The sequence below is a fragment of the Vipera berus genome (assembly GCF_964194415.1).
Source record: "Vipera berus genome assembly, chromosome: 2".
Lineage (NCBI taxonomy): Eukaryota > Metazoa > Chordata > Lepidosauria > Squamata > Viperidae > Vipera > Vipera berus.
The window spans coordinates 45,100,661-45,118,438 of NC_138203.1; the positions used below are offsets into that span (position 1 = coordinate 45,100,661).

Here is a 17,778-nt window from a genome sequence, read left to right on the forward strand (position 1 = left end):
CCAAAAATGCTAATTGATGAATCAGGAAAGCCTCCTGGCCAAAAGTTTGGCTTCAGCAATATTCATGTGAAATAACAGGCCTGGTTTTAGAAGGATGAAACAGGGCTATAAGATAGGGCTTTTCAACTGGTGGTACGACTGCCAGGTGCCAAAGTACAACTGGTGGTCATGTCATAAAAGTGGTAGAACCTGTGAAAAGGTTGAAAAGCCCTGCTATAGGCCCTGCCTTAAGAGTGATGTCTTTAACAGGTAGATACTTCAGAATGCAGAGACAATTCCTTTGGATTCTATATATACATAGTTCTTGGTACGTTGGCTATTCAGGGTGACATTTTAGGGCTGTAGACTTTTTTCCCCATTAAACTGACCCATTTCCCAAATTTTGTCTGGCATTTTGGGAGCATTGCTTTCCCACTTAAAAGAATCCCCTGAAAATTACCTCATCCAATTACCAGGCAAAGAGCCACCTCAATCATTTGGCAGAGAGAAACAAGTGGCTGAAGTGGCCTTTTGAGACATAGCAATGATAGTTTCTCAGCTATTCTTTCCAAGCTCCAGGCTATTTTCCTATTATCAACACAGCTTTGCAGCCCTACATTTCCTAAACTAGCTTACTCCCCTCAGAAGGCCCTCTTCCACAGTCAGTAGTTCAATTGGTTCTTCCACGTGGTATGGGAGGGGACACCAACTTATTTTTCCCTCAGGCAGAGGCTACATGCACATAAGCTGTGGTTTGGCAGCCAGGCATACTATGCAAATAGAACTGAATGAAGTTTCACAATAATGCTTGTGCACAAATATGCTTTTTTTTAAAAGAAATTTATTTTTTTCAGAAGAGCAATGTTTTCACTAGGAATCAATTTAGGTCTGGTAAATAACTGTACATTAAATGGTAATACATTGCAGATGGTCCTCAACTTGCAATCACAATTGGGACCAAAATTTCTACTGCTAAGCAAGATGGTTATTGAATGAGTTGCACCTGATTTTATGACCATTTTTGCCACAGTCGATAAGCAAATCACTGCAGTTGTTAAATGAACCATGTGGCCATTAAGCAATTCCAACTTCTCTCATTGACTTTGTCACTGAGATTGGAAAGGCAATCACGTGACCCTGGGATGGTGCAAACATTGTAAATACAGTACATGCTTGGTGTCATGCACCTGAACATTCATCATGTCACCTTGGGGATGCTGTGACAGTTGCAAATGCGAGGACGGGTTGTAAGCCATCTTTTTCACAGCCATTGTAATTTTAAAAAACTGTTAAACCAATGGTTGTAAATCAAGACTACATGTATAGATACAATTCATTAAATGTAAACCTTTTCTGATATTATACAGCTGGTTTACCTTTATGTACAGACACTTGGATCAAGAGGTTTTATTATTATTATCAGTGATGGTGATGGAGTAATGAGAATGATGATTCTTTTCTTTGCATTTTTCCAATCCCAAATGAAGCTCTGAGAGAGATTAGAAAAGGGATTCCAAGGCTGATGTGGCCTGTTTTTTTCTTGAAAAGATTTATTCCATTAGATTTACTCCATTTCTCCTTAGCTCAGCTTCTACGTTAGTTCAGGTAGCTGCTTTGGTATTGCAAGATTTGGTAGATGTCCATGATGGGGCAGGAATATATTGTGTAGTTCCAAAGTAATGAACGCTTGTCATTCTAAAAAGCAGTACAAAGCTTCTTAGAATTTCTTAGGCTATGGCTGTAGCTTGAATAATAGTCCTTCCAATGGAATTTAGGAAAATAACATGTTTCCTAGACAGCCATTTATAAAATATAGGTGTTCTACAGCATACAAATAAAAGTAATCAAGCTTTTAATATTGTTTATGTTAAAATACTGGATAATGATCTGTAAATGCCAATGAAATGAGATGAGGGAGGGTGATATTTTGTATTCATTTAAAAGGAGGGCCATGGTCACCTTCTTTAGGAAACCAGGAAGCGCCAAAAAAGAAACAACTAATCATGCAATCATGCTGAAGATGTTTTATTACTCATGTCTATAATTGTGAATGATTATAAAGAGAATGAGCGAAAGACTGAGATTATATATGCAGAGAGAAGAGCTTGCTTTCATTATACACAAATATACAGATTTTGACTAGAGCTCCAGTAATTACTAGGACTATGCAAATCTGAAAAAATCCAATTCAAATTTGGGAATTAATTCAAGGAGACAAGTCAATTAAATTGATTGAAATGTCCAATTTGATGAAACTATAAATGCACATCAGCAAAAATCTGTTTTTAAGTCAATTTGAAGGTTTTTGAATCAATTTACAGGTAGTTCTCACAACCACAAATGAGCCTGAAATTCTGGTCTTCATTCATTATGATCATTAAGAGATCCCCCCATGTGACTGCTTCCCTCAATGACTGCAATTCTGGCAATTGCCCTTGAGTCATTAAACAATCTGGGGGGTCATTAAGTGGAGGGAATTCCTAGTTACAAATGCAGGGGTCCCTTTAGGAGGAGATTCTGGGAGACCAGGTACAGTCCATGCACATCCTACTGGAGGTGCTGCAGTGCGGCACTGGTACATGGAGACCAAGGAAAGAGACTGTACCCCAGTACTGCAACAAAAATGTGCCATATCTGTGAAGTGCAAAAGTACCTGAGAAGCCTCCACAGTGGAACACAAAATGATTACTCTACAAAGGACCAAAAGCCCAAGTAGCCTTTATAGTGGGGTGCAAAGCAGCTTCCAGAGCCTCCAAGGACACGCTGCAGCATCAAGCAGCCACCTCCCCCAAGAAACACCAAGTACCTGGGAAGCCCCAACCCAGCCCAGCTCCCCTCACTATTTTGCTTTCTACATAACACCTGACCACTGTTTTCTTCATCTCACTGCTTACTAGGCACGTCCAGCCTGGCCATTGGAAAAGAAGAAATGCTGAAAGCAGCTGTTGAGCTAAAGGTAAAGGTAAAGGTTCCCCCACACATGTGTGCTAGTCGTTTCCAACTCTAGGGGCCGGTGCTCATCTCTGTTTCAAAGCTGAAGAGCCAGCGCTTGTCCAAGGACGTCTCTGTGGTCATGTGGCCGGCATGACTAGACACCAAAGGTGCATGGAACGCTGTTACCTTCCCACCGTAGTGGTCCCTATTTTTCTACTTGCATTTTTATGTGCTTTCGAACTGCTAGGTTGGCAGAAGCTGGGACAAGTAACAGGCGCTCACTCTGTTATGTGGCACTCGGGATTCAACCCGCCAAACTGCCAACCTTCTGATCGACAAGCTCAGCATCCTAACCCAGTGAGCCACCACTGTTGAGCTACAGCATTTTAAAATGCCCCTTTTCCCATGGTCTCAGGCAGTGCTGGAATTCTGGAACTGGCTTTGTGCTAAAGAAAAGTAGAGCCGACCTTACTGTCTTGCAGGAATCTGCTTGATGGTTTGAAAGAAAAGTTTTGACTTGACTTTCATGGGTTAAAACTATTGGGCAGATTCCTACAAGAAACTATGGAGGGCTTCCCGGGCGTTCAGCCTTTTTATTTTGGTTGTGGTAGATTGCTTCATACTATACTCTTAGAGGTTCCCTGGCATTTAAGGTCATAGATGAAGGGAAAGAAAGGCAAGCATGGGGAGTTGTAGCATCCTTGGTTGTAAGGATGGGAAGATTGCCAGGCATTCAAATTTTGATCACATGACCATGGGGATGCTGCAATGATCATAATTTTAGGGAGGGGTTGCAACTCCTTTCATTCAGCACTGCTGTAATTTTGATCAGTTGCTGAATTGCCCTACCTATAATGCATTGGCTTAGTTTGGCAACCTGAAGATTTGTTTTAAAGGAGTGACTAGAACAAATCTTTTCAGACTGAAGCTTTGCACAACCTTCGCCATTACTGAGTTATTACTGTGTTTAGCAAAAGTACAATGAATACTATCAGTCAGCCAAGATCAGAAAGGGCACTAGAATCCAAGGTACACCACCAAAGGAAATTTGTCTGTGCCAGATAAAGTTATAAAAGGCCTCGAAAGATGAAGTACTAGACCAAAAGAAGGGGGAAATGGGGAACAGTAATTGTTTGAATCATATCCCAGACACTTGTTGGAGCTAATTGATAATGCTTTATAATTAAATGAATGGAAGTCCAAATAGAATTGCTATTTATAATGTTAGGACTAATAGTGCTAAATGGGCTATTGGTCTTCCAAATCTGGATGCTATTTGCACATGTCTTTAAAATAAAACCAAACAGAACACATTTATAGAAGAGTTACTGTAAGGCATCCTGCAAAGTTTGTCCAGTATCCTCTAAACCCAGCAGATGATGTGATGTTTATTGATCAATTGATTTGACTTGGGCATCAGAGCTGATTGGAATCAGATAGTGTCCAAGTCAAATAAATAAACATAACATGGTTATATCTTTACATAACATGATATAAATAGAAATAGTTTAAAACAAAAACAAAGTCCACCTGCTGCCAATGTCAACCTCCCATCGCCCAGTTCACTCCCACAGAGTCGGCCTCCTCAGGGTTCCGTCCGCCAGGCAATGCCGGCTGGCGAACCCCAGGGGGAGAGCCTTCTCTGTGGGTGCGCCGACCCTCTGGAATGAACTGCCTCCGGAGCTGCGGATGGCCCCTGACCTTTGATCCTTCCGCCGTGACCTGAAGACATGGTTGTTCCAACAAGCGGGCCTGGACTGACCATGGTTTTTAATTTGGTTTTTATTGTGTTAAATTGTCCCATATTTCTCATATTCATTGTTTAATTCTTTTTTATTTTTTGTATTTTATGTCTCTTAATTTTTATTGTTGTGAGCCGCCCTGAGTCCTTAGGGAGAAGGGCATCATATAAATTTAATAAATCCTAATCCTAATCCTAAAGTGGTATTATTGTTTATATGCCAGAAAGAAGTTTTCAAATGCATATATCATTGCATGATCTGGGTTATGCTCCTCTCTCTGATACAGCTATGGCAGTCATTTATACCAAAATGAAGCAGATGCTCCTGTCATATAAAAAATAGTAGACATCCATCCAGGCAAAGAGCCACAAAATCTCATGCAACAGATACGATGACTAAGATAGGGATAGAAGTGGAATGGCAGAGGTTCAAGTCTTCACTTGACCTGATTACTTAATAAAATTGATCTTGATAGAATGAAATATTTCCTTTAGATTTCTAAAATAAAGGATGATATAAACATAATTACAATACATTAATGAAACATACATAATTGTGATTTAAAGAAAACCTCTAAGAGTAGCATCCACCAAATGTTTTTTAAATCCATGTACATACCTTATGCTCCAGCATGATTTGCTTAAAGCTGCTAATAATAGAATAATGCTGCAGACCTATAATGTAATTGAATATTGAACTGAACTGAAATTAAAATATGGTCTTGTTGTTGTTAGCTGCGAAGTCGTGTCCGACCCATTGCGACCCCTTGGACAACTTTCCTCCAGGCCTTCCTGTCCTCTACCATCTTTTGGAGTCTACCTACTGCTTCAGTGACTCCATCCAGCCACCTCATTCTCTGTCATCCCCTTCTTCTCTTGCTTTCAATCTTTCCCAGCATTAGGCTCTTCTCCAGTGAGTCCTTCCTTCTCATTAGGTGGCCAAAGTATTTGAGTTTCAACTTCAGGATCTGGCCTTTTAAAGAGCAGTCAGGGTTGATCTCCTCTAGGACTGACTGGTTTGATCGCCTTGCAGTCCAAGGGACTCCTAGGAGTCTTCTCCAGTACCATAGTTCAAAGGCCTCAATTCTTTGGCGCTCAGCCTTTTTTATGGTCCAGCTTTCACTGCCATACATTGCAACTGGGAAAACCATAGCCTTGACTATACGCACTTTTGTTGACAGGGTAATGTCTCTGCTTTTTAGTGTGCTGTCTAGATTTGCCATGGCTTTCCTCCCCAGGAGCAAGCGTCTTTTAATTTCTTGGCTACAGTCCCCATCTGCAGTGATCTTGGAGCCCAGGAAAATAAAATCTGTCACTACCTCCATTTCTTCCCCATCTATTTGCCAGGAATTGAGAGGGCTGGATGCCATGATCTTCGTTTTCTTAATGTTAAGTTTCAAAAATGTGGTCTAAATACATGAAAATAATAAAAGGAAAATGAAATTAAAAAATTAAACATTTATTTAATAGATATTCTGAAATGTATCCTAGATTCTGTGTACTATACAATTAAGTGCCACAAAACATACAGTAGGTAATTTGTTATGTATTGAAATTTTTAGTTTGATTTGATTTCAACAATGGGATATGATTGCTGATTTCTCTTTAAGGACAACAACTACTAAAAGTGAAAATATTTTGACATTTTTCCTTTTCTTTTACCTCATGCACTGCAAATACAAGGAACTGTATGCAAAATGCATGTAAAGGCACTATTATTATGAAACTGTTTATTTCAATATTTGTATAACTGTCCATCTTATAACTAATTCTAGGTGGCTTCCAATAAAATGTAACAAATTGTGCCATTATTACAAGAAGCATAAAAAGGTATTACAAGTACTTCACTTTCCATATCCTCTCGAATTCTTCCTTCGGCCATATGTGTTTGTGTGTGTGTGTGTAATATAAGATAAATAATATATATATATAAGATAGATAAATAACCATCAACAGATTTATATACTCTAATTTTTAATTTATTTTAATTTTAATTTTAATTTTAATTTATTGTACAGGGGCCTTTAATTTTAATTTGTATTTTAACTTCTGTATTTATTGTATGTTATTGTTGTTAGCCGCCCTGAGTCCTTTGGGAGATAGGGCGGCATATAAGTCCCAACAATAAATAAATAAATAAATAAATAAATAGACCAGGGGGGAAAAACAGAGTACATTTTAAAACCTTACATGACTCAAAAATAGACTTGATTTCCATGTATGTTGCTTGTCATGATTAACACAATGGATAAAATTACCAAATAGTAGAATGTCAATATTAAAAGTTGGTGGTCAAGTCAATGGACTCCATAGGTATTTATTTATAAGAAAGAAAAGAAAACACAAATCTGAAAGATCATATTATAAGATAGTTTATCAAAATATGGAATTTCTTAAAACTAACCATAAGTCCCTCTATTTCACCCCCACCTTTCAAAGGATTTCTATTTTGAAGATAACTACAGCAAGAAAAGTATAATTACATGTTGGAAACGGGACAGGACAGCTTTCAAAATGTAAAATATTCATCTTCAAACACACTTTGAAAGTTGTGTAATCAAAAGGATAAAGGAAACTGCAGAGCGTACACATACATCTAAACTGAACAGGGAAAAATATGCTCTTTTCTCAAAAGGTTCTCTATGTTGTATTGTTTTGCTGGCTGAATGTTGGCTTTTTAGAGTCTCCAAGTAATTTTTTGAAGACTAGACATGTTATATTTTCTGTATTCTGTATATTATCTTGATTCCTCTTTGTTATGGAAATTTAGTGTTTTAGAACTTCTGGTTTGGATTGGCTTGAGGTCCAGTATGTGTGCACTCTACTCATATGCTTGTTGATATTTGGGAATGGAATTGCTGTAATAAGTGGCTGGTATTCTGGATCGAAGCTGTTGTACTTTAATTAATCTCTTGATAAGACCTCTATGGTCTATATAAACAGATATCATTAACATTAACAGATCTCTCCAGATAGTTTTGAACTCGTAGAGACACCTTTTATCATATAGAAATACCTTTATTGCAGGTAAAGTTGAATACAGATGACCTTTGTACAGCATTTCCAAGATATTTCCAAGGTATATCTCTAAGGTTAGAAAATGGTAGTATTCCCAGGAACTGCATATTGAGTCTGCAAGTTACCCCATGTCTTCTGGCTAATGGAGAATGGACTCTCTAGGGACAAAGGAGGAGGAAGTCCATCCCAGAAAGGGGAGGGGAAAGGAAATACATCATAGGGTAGGAGGGTCTGACTGCCCACATTGTGATTTCTCCACACAGCCACGTGGTGGCAGCACACTCCCCATCTGGTATTACATAATACCACCATATAAAGACATATAACAGTAGTTATACAAATGCAAATACACGTTTGTAGTTTGCTAATTGTCATGTTACAATGGAGGATGGAACACAAGGGAACAAGGAAAAGGAGGAAGTCCAACCCAGAAGGGGTGGATCCTAGTACATCATGAGCAGGACAGGAAATACATCACAAAGGGGGAAGGTACTGGCAGACTCAATTAGCATATTATAATTTCCCAAAACAGCCACGTGGTGGCAGCACAGCTGGCTTGTTCACTACTATAGACTTGCTCTGTTTGTTTGGCATTTCTAGTATAAAAAAGAACAATTCCTTTTCTACCTTTTTATTGCTGGACAAAAGGTCAACATAATTCATGAGTGCTCTTTTTTATCTGTGCTAAGGAATTAAGAGAGAAATGGAGGCTGGGAGGACTTAAGTACTGGTGAAGTCCTGCCAGAGTAGGGAAACACCTAGTGTGTGTTTCTGGGTGGTTTTGTGTGTATTTGTCTGTCTCTCTATGTGTGTGTGTGTGTGTGTGTTTGTGTGTGTGTGTTTAGTAATCTTCTTATTCAGTTGGAGTTAAACAGTAGCTGTGAGCACACTTCCTTTTTTTTGGCAGTCAACCAGCCTCTGCCAGGCTGCCAAAACCCCCACAATAGACATACAACATACTGTATCTGTTGCTTGAACATGGTAATTGCTAAGTAGATGAGATGGCAGTCCATGCTGACTCACATCTGCAATGCAACTTATATTAAAATGGAGGGGGGAAGGGTGAATGTAAATAAATAAAAATAGAACTTCAGCATATTTGTGTGGAATTTGGATCTTGTACTTTAATGAAATGATTCATATTAGCATCTCCAGCAAGACTGCCTGGGTACATGCATAGGAAATTAACTGCTGCTTCCATATTTTTGTGGGAATTCTTGTCTTTTAAAGTTTTCTGTTTTTTAACCTACCGTAGTTTCCTTGTTATTTAAATGTCAGCAGGAGTCAGAGCAATATCCACAGCACATTGCAACAATGCCAAAATAGCAACTGCCAACCATGTATGGCAGAGTTCTTTCACAAATGCCTTGGCATTTGCCTCATGTGTGTTCTTGTTACCAATACCCATTGGTAACTGGCATAAACTGGCCCATGTTTAATCCTGAGTGTAAAATGTAGTCATACAAGGCTCCTTTTGACTTGCCATTGTTTTTCATGATCAGAGCAATCAAAGCATTTTCACTTCTGCTCCAAGGAACACAGACATCTTGAACTGCTTTGTGTTTGTTGAACAGTATTGAATATATTGAAATGCATTCAGCTCAGAACATTTCAACAAGGTACACTAGATTATCTATTTTCTGCAGAGCTAGGAACAAAGTAAGCCTTCTGTTTTGTGCACATCCTTAATTTTTACTGTGCTTCAGTCACCTAACTTGTTATGTTATCTGTCTGCTAAGTATTCTATAAATTGGTCGCCATATGCTATGAATTTTTCAGCAGAACTACAATTTCATCTTTTCTCTCTAGCAACTGGTTCTAGTTAATCATCAAAGAATTGCATCCTATCAATGGATTGCATCCAGCTTCATAGTAAAACTGGCAATAGAACCTAAGCCAACTGAAATAAATTTTGGCAAGTCAATTGGCGTTTTAGAGTTCCTCATAAAATTTGTGAATGACTGCCTACACAGATGGCAGAGAATTCATTTCTGGAATCATGGTCTGAATAAGATAAGATAAGGGACTCTTGGCATGAGATAGGTTGTACCTCAAAAATATTTTTGTTTAAAACATGGCATGTTACAAGAGGACAGCTCTTAGATGAATACTGTTGGTATTGGAGATAAAATCATTGAAGACATGCCACTGTATAAACAAGAGGGAGTGTTGTTCTAATAGAGACAATAAAGCACTAAATAAAATTAAAAAAATAAAAGAACACTAACTCTAATGTTCCTGGCTTTCATTGTCTATATATTAATACTCAAAGTATGGGAAATAAACAAGATAAACCTGGACTATTAATATAGAAAAACAAGTATGATTTAATGGAAATGGAATGGAGTGGAATGGGACACATCCTAGAATGGAAAACATATAAGATGGGTCCCATGGTTGGCATATAGCAGCTGAAAAACACAATTTATTCAAATACAACAGGAGTAAAAGGAAAGGGAGAAGGAATTGTATTCTATGTTAGAAATAGATACTCCAGTTCAGAAACACAAATGATTAAAAGGTGGAAATGCTGTACAGACCACCTTAGTCAAAGTAAACAGAGAAATAAATAAAAGCAATGTTACTATTTGTGCTTGCTGTAATTTGCCCAAGGAGATAACACATTCCAAAATCCAATAGCTTTTATTTCTAGACACCTGAAACATCAATCATGCATAACTTTTATTATTCTTTCATCTTTTGGGAGGCAAACTGCTGAATTTGGTCCATCCAGGAAATTCTTGATTTCCTATTGATAACTTTTTCCTTGAAAGGGTAAAAAGGCATATGAGAATTATCTCTTCTCAGCTTGGTACTAACCAACAGGAAAGATTAGTTGTTGAAATGAAAACAGTTGGAACAGTCTGTAGAAATGTTAAGAACATTTTATTTTCATAGACTCTTAAATGGAGAGTAGTGTAGTATGTATCATGGAGTTAAAAAGGGGGAAAAGAAGATATAGTGAAATATGATCTGACATTAATTCTAGATATTAGATAAAATAATGAAATACCCATTTAGAAGCACCTTGAAAATCATATTTATTATAAGGTCAGGATGGATTTGTTATGAACAAATTATATGAACTAACCCTATCCCATTCTTTTCATCCTTAACAGATTCCAGAAATTGTATATTTATTTTGATTTCAGGAAAACTTTTGATAAAATATTCCATGACATTCCGTATATTGTTACATAAATATACTGTAGGGTTAACAGTTAACTGACTATGTAGCTAGCTCAAAAATGTAGAGAGTTCTTTTCTTTTTCAACCTGGAGAAGTATCAAATGGGTAGCCAGAAGCTAATCTTTTTCCTTGTCCTGATTAAAACTGTTATAAATGACCTGAAGAATTGGAGGAAATGCTTATCAAATTTACAGATTATACAAAATTGGGTCAGATGTTTGTTATTAAGTAGTCATTACCCTGAAAAACATAAATAAAATTTGAAATAATCAAGATAGAAATGGACTGAAAGTAATATAATGATACTTAACAGAAACAAATGGAAAGTTCTCTATTAGGAAATCAAACGGAAGTGCACAGATATAGCACAAAGTACTATTTATGGAAAAATTCAATGTAAATTTATGATAGTTCAATGCAAATTATGTATGAGTTAGTAGTGAGATGTGGCTGTAGTAAAATATTGTTTTAGACTACATGTACAGAAATACAGTATCCCAGTAAACAGAATTTGATAACTTTTTCTTTTGCATTGATCACCTGTACCTGTTAGTACTCTGTCCACTTCTAGACAGCTCCTTTAAGAATTCAAGAAACTGGAATATATCCAGAGAAGGGCAACACTGATGAGAGACACCAGAAGAATTGTGGATATTTTATCTTAAGAAAAGCAAGAGAAAATATGATATCACTCTGAAAGTTCTGAATATATGTCATCCAGAGAATTTAAAAAAATCCATTCTCCCATTTTTTTTAGTATGCAATACATGAACTAATATATTTAAAATTACAACCCAAGTAAATGGTAGATATCACTTCTTAAGAGTATTTTGATATTAGAAGCAATTGTCCAGAAAGATCTTGAATTCCAGATATTTTAGTTGTAGGCTGGAGTGTTGGTGATTCTTTAATTTGATTTCAGTACCAAGAGGTTTGTCTTCATGATCAAATGGCTTTTTCCATGTGTGTCCTTATTATGTTAAATCTACAAAAAAATGAAACTAGAGTTAAACCAAAGTTTTCCAGATTTTTTTAAAAACATCATTTCTGAGATTTTTCAGTTTTATTTTCCAAACGTTCCTCATAAAGTCCTGGAACTGTCCAGCTGCTACTTTGCCCACAATATACTGCAAGAATAGCAATGTCATATTGTGAAGGATGCAAAAATAACATTCAGGTTGCTGCTGCTACCATTTACTATGCATTATCACTACTAATAGTAACCTTATCCTCCTATTCCTCAAAGTTTGGGGAAGCAGAAATTTCTGTCCTGGAGAAATTTGGTGAAATAAATCCCATTCACACTTATGCAATCAGGATGGATGAACATTTATATGCAGTTCTAAATTTGGAACAACAGACTAATGTTTGATATTCGTTCAATGGCTGTTTGGAATTAAGACAGTGCTGAACAAAGAGACATATGACTTATACTGCTGCAGGAAACCCCCCTCCACACACACACACACACACACACACACACACATACATGTGATGAAATGACCATCTGCAGGAACATTACAACTTCTCTTAGCCAGCTATCTTTCACCCTGATTCCAGCTTCCCAACTGACCCACTAAAACACATAAAGCTGCCAGAGCTACAAAAATCTTGGGTTTGCTTTCCACCCCTCCGGGTCCTTCTGAGAGTCTGTGAGAATGGTAGTTGCTTACAGAATGGAAGGAAGACCATGTGTCATATCAGCTGGGAGCACCTGTCAGCAACTATGAAAAAACAATTAGGTAGGTGGAACAAATCATATTTCTGGGGTGTGATGGGGTAGAAAGCAGCTCAAGTCGCTGGGACCCGGTGGGGCAGGGATGAGTCCCAAAGCTCCGGCCTGTGGCAATTTTACATGTGCTGATGAGCCCTGAAACTAGCTGAAGGTTTCTAGACTTTTCCCACCCCACACTACACTAATGACACACAAGGTTGCTTAACAATTGTAACTGAGAGTGCCGGGGTTAGGGTTGAGCACGGTAGTCACATGGATGCCTCATTTAATGGCCTCAATGACTTACCAGCAAAATTCCAGGTGTGGTTGTGATAGTACGTTGAGGACTACCTGTACCAGGTCTTGAAATGCAAATTATTTTTTTTACTATTATCACCTAGAAACAAGACTGAGTAAATACTAATAAGCTAAACAAAATCCAAACTCCTGCTTTTTTGAAGTTGAACATTTGCTGGTTAAAATTTTTCTTCCATCATACTATGCTAAAACTGATAGCGCTTAGTGGAAGCTTTGCTATTAAAAGTTGGAAACCATTTAGCTATAACTATTTATTTCTTGACTCAGTGATCTGAAGTAACCATGCCCTGCCCTACTGTTAATGTTGATGGAAACCAGGCTTATGCATCAATGGGTAATAAGAATTTATTGCTGGAAAGAGAAGCTTAAGTGCCTGCTATTTTTCAAATGCAGTTGTGGCAAATATGATGCAAGGAAAGAAAACGATCCTCTATAATTAATTTTAAACATTTTTTCTTCCAACTCCCTCTGGGTAACAGTATCTCTGACAGATATTAAGTTAGCTATGATACACTTTAATGGATTTATAAACTGTTATGATGCTTACCAGAGACATATGAGTACACTACTATTTAAAATCAGGAATGGAGAACTCATGTCCCTCCAAATATTGCTAAATTACAATTCCCAGTATTGTTCACCATTAAATATATTGGCTAGGGTTCTTGGAAATTTAGCAATATTGGAACAGCCACAGATACCTCATCCCATTCACAGAATATAATAAAAGTATTTACAAGGATGAAGCTAAAACAAAGGAAGAGAGCAGGGCATTCAGCTAGTTTTTGGTTGTTGTTGTCGTCTAAAGCTTAAAGAACCAAGAGTTTATTTTTGGAAACTTTTTGACTAGGATGAAAAGTTGATAAAGGATATATTCCTTCTGCTTATTCAACAAAAGTTATTGATTGCTGATTTAGAAGCCAAGAGATCTAGGAATGTAAAAATTCCAAAGCTTTCTTTTTTCTTTCTCACTTATCCTGTGAAATAAGAACCTGCTCAAATAGCATGAAAAGTTCACACCATTACTGGCTTGTGTGTGAAGCTGCAAACATTTCACAACCTTTTAATTTCCAGTTGTGTGAGACTTAAAAGTGTTAATCTGCTTGTAATTTTTCAATGTAACACCTTTCACATGTGTTCTTCTTGTGCTCTTCTTTTATGAAAAAGAACAGTAAACGCCATGTTTCTGTTAAAATGTCATTTATTATTCTGTCTCATAACAAACTATTGTTAATTTTTTAAATTAAACAAAATCACAAAAAAATCTTGATTTTGTCATCTGTGTTGTCTGAACAGTGGTCCAATTCAAAGTAGCATAAATCACATGGGGCAGTGTAGCTTCAACAAGCTTCATCAGTTCTGGCAAGATAGTGGGGGCGATGGAAGAATTAGTTCTGACAGGATGGGGGAATAGGGTTAGAAGGATCATATTTCTTTGCAGTCATCTGGTCGTTAGCACTCTCCCTGAGAGCTCTTGGAGGTTTATCTGTGCCCTCAGGGTCACCTGATAGAGTGCAAGTGAAATCTTCTTGGAACTGCTGAAAAGACTGTGTTATATACATGAGATAGGTGGTGTCTTATCCCTCCGTCTTTGTTGAGAGAGGACTGCTCAGTGTTTAAATGGCCTCTTTTAAATGGCCTCTTTTATTTTATTTATTTATTTATTTATTTTATTTATTTATTTATAAGCAGGCATATACATAGAATGAAGGCTACTGCTAAGCTTGTAAGCCGCCCTGAGTCTTCGGAGAAGGGTGGGATATAAATGGAATTATAAAAAAAAAAACAATCCAGAATATGTATAGGGAGTTGACCTATCCAATGGGCCTCTATATCCAGAATATAGTATAGAATATAGAGTGAGCGTAACAGAGTGAGCGCCTGTTACTCGTCCCAGCTTCTGCCAACCTAGCAGTTCGAAAGCACGTAAAAATGCAAGTAGAAAAATAGGGACCACTCCGGTGGGAAGGTAACAGCATTCCGTGCGCCTTTGGCGTCTAGTCATGCCAGCCACATGACCACGGAGACGTCCTCGGACAAGCGCTGGCTCTTTGGCTTTGAAACGGAGATGAGCACCGGCCCCTAGAGTCGGAAACGACTAGCATGCATGTGCGGGGGAAACTTTACCTTTACCTTATAGAGATATACAGATAAGAGATGGTCAATCCAATCTCTATCCAGAATATAGATAGAAGTATGGTGTATCCAATAGTCTTCTACAGTAGTGACCAAAATTGTGGAAACCTTTTGGGAAAAGTGTATTTTTGAGGTTTGATGGCTAATAACACCACTTTTTTTTGGAGTAGCCTTGGTGGAGCAGTGGGCTAATGCCTCCTTAAGTAACACCAGCTGCCTGAAATTAGTGCAGGTTCGAGTCCCACCAGGCTCAAGGTTGACTCAGCCTTCCATCCTTCCGAGGTAGGTAAAATGAGGACCCAGATTGTTGGGGGCAATTAAGCTGACTTTGTAATAATGCCGCTTGGGGGGTGTATGAAAGCCCTAATAAGCAGGCATATACATAGAATGAAGGCTACTGCTAAGCTTGTAAGCTGCCCTGAGTCTTCGGAGAAGGGCGGGATATAAATGGAATTAAAATAAAAAAATAAAAATAAATAAAAAATAAAATTATATATCCATGGAAAGATAATTTAATCAAGAATGTAATGCAACATAGTTTGTTCAATTATCTGTACTGTGTTCTATGAAACGTTATAGCCAAATAACCAGAAAAAGGAAGCACAACTTGCTTAGGTTGATATCAGGTAGCTTTCCTTCATCTGATTGTAGCCAATGAGCATGAGTGTTTAGAGAGCCAATTAGGTGTCACCTTGTTTTGGCAATGAGCCAATCAGATCACAGTAGGATTCAGTTATTGATGGCATGTATTGAAGCTGAGAGGAGGACATTTGTCAGTGTGTTATGTGATCGCTATCAAGTCAGTTGGGGTTTTTTTTCTTTCATTTAGTGAGGTTGTAAAATGTAATAAAATTAAAGTAATGGTGCAAAGAGTTGACTGGTTGCCCAGAAAGCGATGTAAAATAGTATTATTAAGTGAACAAGGCTACAGTTATAAAGAAATTAAAAGAAAAATTGGTGGAAACTTAACCAAAGGTGGCATTTCTACTGTACACTTTTCCCAAAAAGTTTCCACATTTTTAGCCACTATTGTATATCCAGAATACAGAGAGAGAGAGAGATGATCTATCCAATAGGCCTCTCTATACAAAATATGGATAAAGAGCACCATTGGTATAAAAGAGGGGTTAAAGAGGCCACTTTTGTTAACATTGAGCAGCACTCTCTCAACAGGGAGGGAGGGATAAGACACTGCTTATGTCCACCTAAGCCTCTTGGATGAAAAACAAAGGAAAAAACAGTCCAGTTGCATTTTGAAAAAGCACTTTTGAGACAACTATGAATTGGATGACTGAGAATCACCACAGACATTCAATCTAGTATTAAAATGCTACTGCACAGCTTCATCTCTGGTCTTCTTCCTGAAAAAGTACACAAGGATATCTCTTGGAATATTTTTTAATGTCATAAATCTCACATTTATCCTGCATGCTTTATCAATTTTTGCCACTGTATCATCTTCATCCCATTCCACAAAAAAGGCTTTAACAACCTTTTCTCTAACATCTTCACTAAAATCCTCTGAAATGATTCTAAATCTCAGGCAGAATTCTTTCTCTCTCATATTTAATAATGCCAAATTGTCTAAGTTTCCCCCCCCCCATCTATTTCTGTCTTCTTTTCCAAAATTTTCAGTTTATCATTAATTTTACATCTTGAATCAATTCTTTATGTTCTCTTTCCTAATTCTTTAATTCTGTCTCCAAGCTGCCAATTAGCATTATTTGATTCAGATATCTTCCTGCCCAATCCTTCAAACATTTTCTGCAATGTCTCGGGGATAATCTTCTCTCTTAGGTTGCTCTAACAATCCTCTCCTCCCTTCTTCCCCCTTTTGCTGCATTTCTGACAGTTGCAATTCTAATATTATAATAAAAAAGTGAAAGTGTCTCATTTACATAGGGGAAAAAATGTAAGGCAGAGTTTTCCTGCTCCCCCCCCCATTTTGTCTTTCTATGTCCTTAACACTTTAGTCTCCTCTGGTATTCTGTAGTTATAGTCATACAATCTGTCCCATACTACCTTTATCTTTTTTATAAAATCCACCAAATGTCTGCATTATTTAATATTAAACTAACAATATTTCCATGAAAGTTCAGTTCATTTATCTATTTGGCTCTAATATTTTCAAAAGCACCATTACCAAAAATTAATCTTTCAAAATTACTCTCCTTTATCCATTTATACTTTCTTATATCAAATCTTTGTTAAGGTGTTTTGTTTTTTTTGCTTGAAATTCAAAATCCATTAAAACATTATTTATCTTGCTTTCTTTGATCCAAAAAAGTGGTTGATTCACCAAGTGATTTTTCCCTTATCTTGCCATTTGGAAGTTACCTTTAATTTTAAATTGATTATATCTAGTAGTGATTAAGAAAGTGGGACTTTCGCAAACCTTATGTCCTTTACAGCATAGGATACAGTAGTGTATTGAAATCCTTTGACTTCTGGGCACTAAACAACCAAGTTGACCACAAAAACCACAATATCTCCAGTCTCCTCACAAGGAGCAGCACAAATAGATAATTCCATGATTTCTCTTTTTTCAGATTGCCTCTGTCAACCATCTAGCTATCAGTCTCTGCCACAATGCCATTCTCATTCCTTCAGGCACCTCTAGCTTGCCATTAGGCCTCACCTGGAAGTCCTAACATACAATAGAAACTAAGAAACTATGAGTTATATTCCACTCTTAGGCACAAAGCATGCTGGGTGATTTGGAGTTAGTCACTCTCTTTAATGAGAAGGA

At 37.4% G+C, this 17,778-nt stretch overlaps 1 protein-coding gene across 3 annotated transcripts in view; it reads right to left on the minus strand.

The window, feature by feature from the left end:
- Positions 1 to 3,143: 3,143 nt before the first annotated feature.
- Positions 3,144 to 17,778, minus strand: part of SLCO4C1 (solute carrier organic anion transporter family member 4C1) — a 726,014-nt gene continuing 711,379 nt past the window's right edge. For all 3 annotated transcript variants that reach the window (XM_081320270.1, XM_081320268.1, XM_081320269.1), the window contains one exon: positions 3,144 to 3,281. The gene's annotated coding sequence lies outside the window, so the exon portion shown is untranslated. The remainder of the gene's footprint in view (positions 3,282 to 17,778) is intronic.